General features: G+C 41.9%; 1 long non-coding RNA gene across 1 annotated transcript; it reads left to right on the top strand.

The window, feature by feature from the left end:
• Positions 1–3808: 3808 nt before the first annotated feature.
• Positions 3809–8827, top strand: LOC116443283. The gene is made up of 3 exons (XR_004239807.1): positions 3809–4039; positions 7486–7619; positions 8590–8827. It is a non-coding gene; the product is annotated as an uncharacterized LOC116443283 (long non-coding RNA).
• Positions 8828–12228: the final 3401 nt, after the last annotated feature.

The raw sequence follows: 12228 nt of genomic DNA, 5'->3' as shown, positions 1-12228 counted from the left end.
ATGTGGGAGCAACTTGCTCCCTGAGTGTTTTGACCTTCATCAGCCCGTGTACAGGAGGCAATATTTTGTAATCTGCAAGCAAATTGAGCTACTTCTTAGCTTGAGTACAATATGTCAGTGCCCCACTGCTGAGCATCACACTTCCAGTGTCACCATTTGTCTTTTACCATGACAAAAACGTCCAGAATTTGATTATAGCTGCATCCTGGATGATTTGTGCAATCAGTAACCATAAGCTATGGTTTCAAATATTAAGAGATGCCCTATAAATTATGCACACACAGAACACGGCAGCTGAAACATTTCTAGAAAATAAATCTTAAATCAGGCTTGTTTGTACAGCCCCTGGAGATCTCATCCTTCCCCAGAATAAATGAGTAGGGCTAAAGACATCTCTGTGGTTTGACTGCTGCCAAATCAGTGCGTGTGAGAAGTGAACTTGTGGCTCCTACACTACACTAAATTTGGGAGCATGGGTTTTGCAATATAAATATTTTGGGAAAAGAACAACTATCTCAATGTTAAAATAATGTAACTTTAGTCTGGGTTGAGGAACTAATAGAAGAAATTTTGCCACGTGAAACCTGACAGTGCCACAATACACTTATAAACAGAACTAGTCTGGGTTAAAAGACATATCCCAAACTCTAAACAAAGGTTACCTCACATATAAACAGGGACAAAAAATAAATGCAGGGAGTCATGAGTTCCACTTTGAGGAACGATGAGCTGACTAATGCAAAGAAAGCATTGCCCTTGCTTGGATTGGCATACTGCCATTTATGACCTCATTTAAACAAAAAAATTTTAAAATGCTGACTATAGTTCATACGTTTTTCTGAGTCATGGGGATTAACCAAGTGAGGTTCACTGGAGTAGCCTTTAGAAGAGCCAACCTGAGAATGGTTTTTCCTTCCCCAGAGGCTTCCCTGATGCTTCTTCCTCAAACTAATGCCAGCACATCTGCACAGGCCCAGGTGAGTGGTGCTGCCACTGGGCTAAACTCTTCCTCCTCCAGACCCAGACTGGGGACTCCACAGAGGTATTCATGGGTCAGGGAAGTTTCCCTACTATTAAAAGTTGCCCTCAAAATCAAACCTGAACCTTTTGATATCTTCTAAACTGCAAACTAACAAAGGGGACAATAATAATTAACCCTGCATTTCAAATGTTAATTACAGAAGCATAGGTCTGATAGTAAAAAGTACATTTCCAGTGAACTTTAATTAACCTCAAAGCCTTGCCTTACTCTGCTTTTAGACTTATTACTGGACAATAGAAAAATTTCTGATATTTGGATTTGAAACACAAATGTGATCTAAGGAGGGATGAGTTGTAAGATAAAGGAACCATCAGTTTGCCACTAAAATATTTTGCTTGACTACACAGTTGTATCACTGTTACTCAGGATCTTTGAGTTATTATTTACTAATTTTGCTGATACTTAATTACACGTAGAAGAGCTCTTGGGAGCATCACACATGATGAGACTGTCATATATATACACATATATATTTAAATCCTATGTTTGGGGGGGCAGCTCAGGTTAATCAAATGCTGATTGAGTGTTCAGTTTGGCTGAATGCTGCAGACAGATCTACATTCATCACTTCCAGGGTGAAAATTCATCTTGCTCTCACTAGTTGTTTCCTTATCAGCTGACTGCTCAATTCACTTGATTGCTCCCTCTGACCACACTATGGCTGGCTGCATCCTTTGCCTCCCAATCACACTAATTGACCTCTTAGTCAAAAATATTCCAGGTTTCAGTGCTCTGCTCACAGCTAATTGCACCCTAATGTATAATTTTGGCTGAGCATTCAGTGTGCATTTCCATGATAGGCACAGTATTTTCGGAGGCACTTAAATTAGAGGATTAGTGGAAATAATCTGCATGAAGGCACCACGTGTGGTCCCATGATCCCACAAAACCTGGGAGACAGCAATTAACTTAGGGTCTGTCCAAGAGTTTGGGCAGAGAGCACAACTGGGTCTGTATAAGAAATCACAGTGTTTCAAACAAAATTTACCAACCCAGATCTGTGCCAAACTAGCATCCATCCATGGAAAATTATTGGCCTCTTGAGTCCCCTCTCCTACTTCCCAAAATAAGGTTCTGTTAGAACCCCACCATGTCCCCTGTGCTCTCCACATGCTATCCAAAATGAGAGTTATTAGGAGCCAACGAAATTTAATACATAATTTAAAAGCAGGGTGTCAAGGAGTGACTCTGCTGCCATTAAACATTAAAATAACACCGTGTGTACAATTTGCACAAATAGCAGGGAGCGAGCTGGGAAACTTATCTTTGTCAAGAAATGTATCTGTTGTCAGAAGATGGAAATTAATTTGGGAAAGTGCATTCTAGTCAACACTTTCTTTGTATTATGTGCTGCTAGTGCAAATTAAGCACCATATAAAGTTTACCCAAGGTTGTTACAGGTTTGTTTGCTGCCAAGAAATTAGTTTCTTAACACTAACCATTTCTGACAAACCAAGGAAATCCAGTATGTGAAAACAGCAAGCAATTTGCTTACTGAAAAAATGTACTGTCTTCTATATTTAGAGATTTATCTACTTTTAAAGGTGTAGAATTTTGCAGGTCTGATCTTATTCCAGATGACTCTGGAGAACTAGGAAGCACATCAGAGAGACTATGTGCTTGGAAAGCAGAAAAACTCAAAATATGAAAAGCAGAATTTCTGTGGGGCTTTCCCAAGAGATTGCCCTGTGTTATCCTGCACCTGCTGTAAGCCCAGACACTCCACCTGCACAGAGATGGAACTCCCTGAACTCCTCCCTGCAATATTCAGAATATTTCTTAGTTTCTACAGAGTCATTAAATTAATATTAGTAACAACAGTACCAGTAACGTTCTGCTAATAGGTCTTCACACAATTTGAAGGGACAGCAGAGGGCATATGTGGTCTTACTACCAAGAAAGAGCTATTTGAGAGAGCAAGTTTTCAGAAGTAGAAACTTTAGCATCTTCTTTGGAAGAAAAGAGCTGTTCTTGTCTGCTTCATTATAACTTGTAATAATGGTAGGGCTCACTGAGAAGGTGCTGTTAGAAACTGCACATTGTAACCAGCTCCATGAATCCAACAGCAAGTCAAAAAGCAATATATTAATTTGAATTCTTACCATTCTGGGATAATTTAGGGGCACCTCATCTCAGTTAACATGTGTCCCATGCTTAGGCAGGGCTTTTGCCTGAGCTCCCAGCTAACAGAGATGGATGAGAGCTCCTGCACCCATTGGAGATCAGCCCTGTTCACGGCTCCTGTTGCAGAATTTTGGCCAAGAATTAGGGATTTTAAAGCTTTCCACTGGTGCTGGTCTGTTCAGAGAGAGGCTGTACACCCCAGTGTTTTGTCCTGTTTCCAGATGCCATCATTTAGACCCATGAAATGCTTTCAGCACAGGTGCTTTGCTAAGCTGAGGACTGAACACAAAGGAGAGGGACCTGGCAGGCCTGAGTGGGAAAAAGTATTTGGAAATAAAAGAACATACTACTTTATTTTTATTCTTTCTAATTCCTATGGCATTTCCCATCAGGTAAGTTCTGGAATACCTTCAGGGTCCAGTGTACAAGTGGAAGCAGCAGCAGCTTTGAGAACACGTTTAAAATGCAGTCTCCGTATTTCTCCTTCTCTCCGGGTGGATGTGCAGGTGCTGTCGAGCACCACGTTGCTATGGCTACTCCTGGAGTGCTACCTGAGCCCACTGTGTGCCAAAATCAGCCCAGGAGGAGTGTGTGAGAACTGCAGTCAGCACAATTAATGCAAGGCAGAGCCACTCTGAGCCACCGTCCACAGCAGACACACTTTGGGCAGGCGAAGATTTGGGATTTGCAGTCCTAGGAGCACCTCTCGGGAGGAAAAAAAAAAAAAAAAAAAAAAGCGGCAAGATTTGATTCACTTTTATTCCAGTTCAGTTTCAGGCAGTTACAAAGAGCCAGCCCTAGGATGAATGCAGCATGCCAGGCTGGAGAAGACAACAATCATGGGCCAGGAGGATCATTAACAACACTGCTCAGGTACACAGCTCATTGCATGAGCATTTTCTACTACTCACACTCTTTTTTGACCTTCTGTATTTTTCACCACGCACTGCCTGATCTGTTTTGCTTTCAGCTGACCACGGGCATTCAAAAATGAAAACAACAGTTACAGATCTGAAACTGTAATGCCAGAATTCAGGCTGAAAACACTATTTTCAGGGTGTGAAAATTACATTTTCAATTGTCAGATTGGCAGGAAGTGTGTGCACAAACATACATAGAATCATAAATGGGTTGGAAGGGACCTTAAAGATCGTCTCATTCCAACCCCCTGCCGTGGGCAGGAACACCTTCCACTATCCCAGCTTGCTCAGAGCCCCATCCAACCTGGCCTGGAACACTTCCAGGGACGGGGCAGCCACAGCTTCTCTGGGCAACCTGTGCCAGAGCCTCCCTACCCTCACAGGGAAGAATTCCTTCCTAATATCTAACCTAACCCCAACTCTCTTTCAAACTGAAGCCATTCAAATAATAAAAAAAGCCAATAACTCATGTTAAAAAATGATATGCAGATAAAGCCATTACATAAAGCAGTCACTGAAATATGAACATATACAAGTAAATAAAATGGGAAAGCTGTAGATTGTGCCATGACTCTGCCTTGCCTTTACTCAAGCCAGTCAAGAAATTACCAAAGTGTTGAGAACATGTTGTCATTGCTGCTGCTACTTCTATGAGCACCCCATGAAGTGAAGACATTATTATCCTGACCAAAACTTTTGACCGGAAATTCCAAACTACCATTCACAAACAAACATTCACAAAGACAACCTTCTCCTGAGAGGAGTGGGAACTTCTGTGGTCTCCTGTAGATACAAACACAGGGCAAGAACTCACACTTTTCAGAACAGAACGAGACACCTGGCATTATCCAAGTACATCCCTACCTCCCTTTCCTACCTGATTCCCACAACGGTTTCCTGAGATGTGTAGTGAGTTAATTGAACTGCCCTCTCCTAAAACATATTATTCCATCTGGTGTTACTGCTTATATTTTATTAGTTATTTCTCTGATGGAATAAAAATACTCATTATAGCATTGTAGAAAGCTGTTATAGTGTTTGTGTTGTGCTTGGTTACACCACAGCAAGCAGGTTTTAAAAGATGAGAGGTTTTCAGTGCCTTATTGCTCTGAAGATAACCATTGCTGTTATTATTTCTGTTACACTTATCCCTAGAAGCCCCACCGAGATCGCACCAGGCAGTTTTGAAATCCACAATATGAGATTTGTGACAGAATTTTTTCCTACCCTAGCACATGAAGCAAAGGCAGACGGGCAACTTAGACACAGAAACTAATGTAGCTTCCCCAAAGAATGATCTCTGTCAGGATTAAATCACATCTCCTGGCTCACCTGAAGTCCTCATCCACTAAACTCTGCTCCTGCTTTGTATCTTGTATTACTTCTAGTAACTTCTCCACAGAAAATATTTATTGGGCCTCTCAGGTTACATCAAATAGCATGGAAGGTACAGATCTGTACCACTGAAACATCAGGCTTATTTGGCCATCGAAGGTTGCAAAAATTTTCAGAGAGGCTCCAGTGCAGTCACTGGAGGGGGGATGAAGAGAAATAGCGTGCATGAAATAAATCTGCATGAGGAGAAGTCATATGTCTCTCTGCAAGTCTGTGTTTCAGTGCTGCCTGGTTCATTCGTCTTTCCAGGTGCAAATCAAGTTCTCAGTATAACCCAAAATGTTGGGGGCAAGTTTTAGTGCTCCCCTGCCCACCAACAGGTTTGATGATGATTTGAATGAAGCTGTTTTGGCAATATTAACAAGGTGATATTCACCTAAGCAAGAATCCGCTTCCAGAACTCAGTAAACTTTACTGGAGGTCAGCAGGGTATGGGTTCCCGAGCCTCAGGAACATCAGTTCCTAAGGAATTCTCGTGTCCCTGTGTCCACAAATCCTCAGCTCTAAAAAGACAGCAATATCTTTGCACTTTGCTGTAAAGCAAGTAACAGTACACAAAAGTATTATCAAAGTGCAAGTCTCACCCAGAAAATCAGAGGCAGCTTTCAAACAGATGCATCTGTCTCCAGTGAGTCCATGTGCCTGGGCACAAGGGCTTGAGTGTTTCAACAACCATCTTGGTGCATTTTTATGGATGACAAAGTACAATTTCAACTGGAGTCTTACTCAACATAAAAAAAAAAAAATATTAGATACTTTTCATGGCTTAGAGACATACTCTTCACTTGGTGTGCAAGTATTAATACTAACCCTGTGAAAACTGCTCAGAATAGAAAGGTTAGGGAGAGAACTTGACAGAACAGGAAAATATTTTTCCTCAAGGATGAATCAGACTTTAAATTTGGTGGTGAAAATAAAAGGAGCATGTGGTAAAGATCAGAATAAGTACATTCTTTGTCTTCAAAGAGCATAAGTGATGTTGCTGCTCTGCTGGAGTGAGAACAAGCTCAAAAGCATATTGGAGAAAAGAATGGGATTTCCAGAAGATATCATGGGTGGCCGGACACCTCTTCCCCTGAGCACTGACCTGGAACACCTGCAGAACACTGGAAAATCCCCCAACAGGCTCTTGTGCCGAGGAGCAGCTGCCCTGGAGAAGGATGTGAGGGTCAGGCAGGACAGTTCACTCAGCTCCTGCTCAGGTTTTGGCTAACTCAGCTCATGCTAAAGTCTGACGTAAGCTGGAAGCAGCACCATCCCATCAAAGCCAGGGCACAGCTTGCCAGGAAGGGCCACTCTGCAGTCACCATCACCAGAAAATTGGAGCTGTTACCTTTTGTCTGGCATTTTCCTCAGAATCCATTGACTTCTGGAAATGGCAAAGTCTAAACCTCCCAAGCTGGGAGGTGTAAAACTTCAGCTTACCCCAAAAGTTTTTGGAGCAGATCCAATAGCAGCTGGACTGCTGAGGCTTTTGTGTTTCCTGGTGGGATACAGGGGATGCTGACACTGTGACAGAGCAGGAAGGACGAGCACTCTCACCACTGAATAGGGAACTAATTCTTTTTTCGTTCATAGGTGCATGATATTAAGAGTCAGGGGTTATAAGATAGCAAATCTTACAACTTGGATGGTGGTTAAGGGAATTAATGTGACAGATGAGTCACCAAAAATGTGATTGAGCCCTTGTTTGTCATCTTTGTTCAATAATGAGCTCGTGAAATAAAGTTTAAATCACAGATTACACTGTCCTGTAAATATGAGAGATCTGAAAAGACCCTGACAGTCAGTGCAAAAGATCAGGCTGCAAAAATTTTCTGCTCTTCAAGTCTTTCCCTTCATGTGGCTTTTTGGAGCCAGAAAGGATGGGACAGGTTTGCTGTGGAGGGTCAGTGTCCTCCTCTGCTGGTTTTCCCCACACTGCACATGAAAAGCTGCTCCTCCCATTACAGCAACCTCTTCTTGTTTAATATTTACAGCAATCTCCTTCTGCTTAATTCCCAGCATGGATCCCAGATGGTTGAACAGCCAGAATCCTGCTTTGGTGGATGGTCACAACCAAAACCACACAAGAAGACCCAATTTCTTGTGTGCTGGAAGAGGTGGTTGTTGGTGCTCTCCAGAAACCAGTACAGGAAGTACCTCTCCAGCTTTGTTCTTTTCCTACTGAGTCTCCCTTTTCCAAGGAGTGGTGTTGATCTGATTATCCCATACATTATAGTGATGCAGATTAAGACTGAGCATACATTTTCACATGCCCATGGTTTAACATCCAGTAAAAAAAAGTGCTCAGAAGTATTTATTAAAATGACTTGTACATTTTATAAAATATCTGTATCAATTAATTGCTAATAAGTAGTTCAAAGCTGACTCAGAGCTGAATTAATAATTTAACACTCATAACTTATTCAATTAATTCAGTCTCTCTGCTTTTTTTTCTGGAATGACTTATCAGGAGTTATCCTCTCTTTGTGTCCAGGCAAGGATCTTCAAGTCTGTCATTTTAAATTAAAATCCTTCCCTCTCCTGAAATGTTATTACTTCACAAGATTGATCTTATACAATTTATTGCAACTATTTCATACTAAAAATTCAAGTACTGTTGAGAATTATGATGAGAGAAATATACGCACTTTTTCTTGAGAGTTGAGGGTCATTCTTTTCATTCTAAGGAATGTTTAAAAAACTCTCTCAAACTCTGCATTTTTCAGGGACAGGGAGGGCAGAGGGGACCGATGATTGGAATTTGGGAACCTATCACAGCATTCCCTCTCTGGCACAAAGAATTGACTGAGGCAGCATCACATTGGAAAAAACAGGCGACTGCAAGATTACTGCATTTGCAAAAAGATGCACACAGCATTTTAGATACCACAGTGATTTGTTTTTTCCCTTCTCACTGCAGGAGAATAATGACACAATCAAAACCACACTGAAATCACTGAAAGCCTTTGAGTCCTTTCAGTAGAATTCAGAGGGCTGAGATGCCAATAAATAGAATTGCTTGGCAAATATTGACACTTTAAGGACAGATACTGCATAAATGTTGAGTACTCTCTGTGTACCCAGCTTTACATTGAAGATTTAAAAATGTTTTTGTTTCTTTAGCTGGTCCTCAGTAGAGCATCTGTAGAGAGAAAATAAGTTAAAAATGGAGAAAGATGGGGAAGTAACCAAAACAGTGACCTTTATGTAATGCACCCAAAGGACACCATGACAAGATCCACGGATGAGCAATCTGCGACCCCTGTGGCTCCAATCCAGGCTGAAGCCTCACTGATCACACATAAAGCTGGGAGAAACAAACACAGAACTCGCTTCCAAACGAAAACAAAATAAAAGTAAATAGCAGCCATCATTCCTATTTCTGAATGCCTGCCTTGTATTCATTTCTCCCCAGTGAAGATGGCTGATCAGCACAGTGCTTTCTCTGCTTTTCTAGAGCTTTAAGTTCTGTATAATACCACTAACTTAAGAAGAGACTGTGCTTTGATGCTCTCTCTGTTAATTATTTCCATGCAATTTGAATTAACACTTTGCTCATTAAATATTTCTAGAGATGAGCTTGAGGCATGGAATTTGAAGGTAGTTTCCTCTGAAGTTCAGGACAAATTGCATCCAAGGTTTTTATGACACTACCTGGGATATAGGACTGAAGATCAACTGGTAGCAGTATAGTGGCACTGTAAAGGAAATGATTTTGTCCTTCAGAACCTCTGTTTCAACATATAAAACTAAAACTAATGCCAACAGCACCTTCCTTTGTGATGCAATTTGGTAACTCGAGTTTGGAAATTGTTAGGTGTCACTCCTGGATCCACTGTGAGAGCGCACCTGTCTGGCATTTTGGGTTTGGTCCATGCAGAATTGCTTCATTTTGAAATATTTACTGATTAACAGTAAATATTCAGCTCTTCAGGTAATTAGGATGCTGACCAACACAATCATATCTACTGATCCAAAAATTATAAACTTTACATCATATAGATAACTTGTACTATTTTAAAAATAAATACATAATTCACAAGCAATAGCACAAAGCATAAAGGATATTACCTGCCTTGCCTAAGTGTATTTCAGCTACAAGAAATCAGAGAAAAATAGGAATTGTTCAAAAACCTGGGAGCCTGGCACTTACCACTCCAGCTGCTTACTAGAGCAGGAAAAATTCCCTCCAGCCTTGCAGGGAGCGGGAGTTACCAGTTACTGCATTGCAGCTCTAGTCCTCAAGCACTGCACAGCCCCTGGAAGCCAGCACAGGAACACAGGCCAGGCAAGAGGCTGCACTCAGAGCCAGACACATCTACCTGGGCATGCAGGGAGAGAGCAAACCCCTTTTCAGAGCTGCAACAACTTCCTTTCATTCATCCTTCTCCCAGACAGGAAAAGACAGCAGAGCAGCGCTTGCGAGATCCGAGCAGGTCTCGCTCACAGTTTGGAGTTCCCTGAGCAGCACCACTTTCCCCTGGAGGATCAATCAAGTCCAGAACCACTAAGAAAACACGATCCGGTTATGCTGTAGAGTGATTTATGTTTATACACATCTGGTGGGTGGGTAAGTTCACATAAAACATCTGTGTGGTTGATCAAATGTGCCTGTGATGGGTTATAAAATGTAATCGCTGATTGCAGCAACTCTGAAAGGAAACTTCTCAGCTCTTTAAAATTAACTGAAGTCCCACTACAGCAAAGTGGCTAATTATTTCTATGTCATTAAGCAGGGTTTTGTCAGCATGCAGAGACCAGAATTCCCCAGTAACCACAGACTGATTTCAGTGTAAGATGGGCACCTCAATCTCTCTGATGTACCAGAGAACCTGAAGGTATTTACAACCTAAACAGACAGCAAACTGAGGAGGGGAGGGGACAGCAGGCTTCATTCTATCTTAATTCATTAATAAAAGCTTAAAAGAAACAAACTTGGAAGGCAAAGGGGAGCTCAGGTTTGGAAGTGCCCAGCTGGAGCACTGCGCAGTGCCTGCAAGACAGAAAGAGAAGACGCTAAGATGAACAAAGTGACTCAGGGATGAGGCAAGACTGCGCCTCCACATTGCTTTTCCTTTGACTCCAGAGGGAAGCAGAGGAAGCTGGCAGATCAAGGGTGAAGGTAGCCTAGAAGAGGGATACAGAACCCTGAAGCACTGGTCAGGTCAGGGCTCTGATGGACAGGAGTCGGTCTTTGCAGAAGGGCTAAAGGACAGCAACTGCAGAAATGCTGTTGTGGTGAAGAGGGGTTGAACCTTTCAGGACAGAGTGGAGGGGGAAAAGGAAAGACAAAGCAGTTGTCTCTTTATTCCCTGGTGCACAAAGGGTTAAAAAATAAACAGAAGAGAGATGAACTTTTGGAAAACTCCAGTGGTTTGGATTCTGTTCAAGGCTTGGATCAATCCATCCCAACTTGAAAAAAACAGGACAATGGTGTCCACTTGGCTCAGTTGCAGGCTCTATGGATTTTTATTACCAATGGCTGGAGTTCAAGACAAGTGAATTGTAAATAAGGAGAAATGAAACACAATAAAATAGTCTCCAGAGATTCACCTAGAAAACATCTGGAGTTTTGGCACTAACATATAGAAGTCTATACCAGTGGGAATGCAACATGTTACTGTGAAGTGCAGTAAGAAATAGCACAGATAAATGAGAAGTTGAGGCCTCATATATATCACAATATTTCAGCTCCTTTCGGTTGTGTGAGTTTCCAGTACTCTGAAGTCCTGCCAAATATTTCATTGTTACCTTATTAGATGTTCTTGGTTTACTACCTTTTGCTTTGTAAAGCACTGATTTAGTGTCAGTCAATTTAATTTTTTAAAACACAACCAGATGTCCTGTTCATTTAGCATATGAGAAAACCACATCGGAAACATGTGTTCTTACGCATTCCAACACAGACACCAAGATTTCTTTCTCTTGCTAAAACAGTCTTACTCCTGAAATAAGTCCCCTTTTTATCTTGGACATCAAATGCCACACTGGCACGCAACACTATTCTGATCTTCGCAAACTTTCCTTAGTGCTTGTATTTAGCCAAAAGATCCTTAATTTGGGGTTCGTCTCCTGGATTCCCACAGAGCTTTTCATTTCTTTTACAATGGTGACATCATTGTTTGCATTCTGGACTGACCTGGCCCGCTCTCTTTGGTGGCAGGGGAAGCACTTGAGGCCAGGGGCCCTCGCAGAGCTGGAGGCAGCTGAGCGTAAGGGTATGCTCCGAACCTCCCCACATTGTTTAGGGAAAAGGGTTTCAGCACTGTCAGCACAATGACCTCGGGAGCGAAGGTTAAGGAACCTCCCAAAATTCAGTCTGGGTGGTGCTCAGCTCAGCAGGGATGCACATATCCTCCCAGTCAATGTTTAACTGACTCCATTCTCTTTTTGCTCAGGGGGTGCAATATCATCCTGTTTAAATTTAAGAGTGGAAAATGAGCCACTCGGCACTCGGTGCAGAGAAAGTGTAAATAAAATTATCTCCACACTGCTGCAACTTGGAAATCCTCTGCTTCCCAATGTATTTTTCAAAGACTAACACACATCTGTGATTAGCAGCTCCTCTGGAATGGCAGTGAGTTTGGAGGTTACTCCAAGTTGAGAGCTGCTTTTGTTTGTGGTTGTGCTCTTTCCTTGGCCAACTGGGGGATTATTTCAATGGTTTGCAGCCCCACACTTCTATTGCCTTCCAAAAGAGTAATTCTGCATTTGGCTAAATCTGCAAGCTTTCTTTCTAAATAATTTGGTCGAGAACAACTA

This window comes from Corvus moneduloides, chromosome 4 (assembly GCF_009650955.1).
Source record: "Corvus moneduloides isolate bCorMon1 chromosome 4, bCorMon1.pri, whole genome shotgun sequence".
In the NCBI taxonomy this organism is placed as follows: domain Eukaryota; kingdom Metazoa; phylum Chordata; class Aves; order Passeriformes; family Corvidae; genus Corvus; species Corvus moneduloides.
The sequence above is the reverse complement of the archived record's forward strand: the minus strand, read 5'-3'. Positions and strand labels throughout refer to the sequence as shown.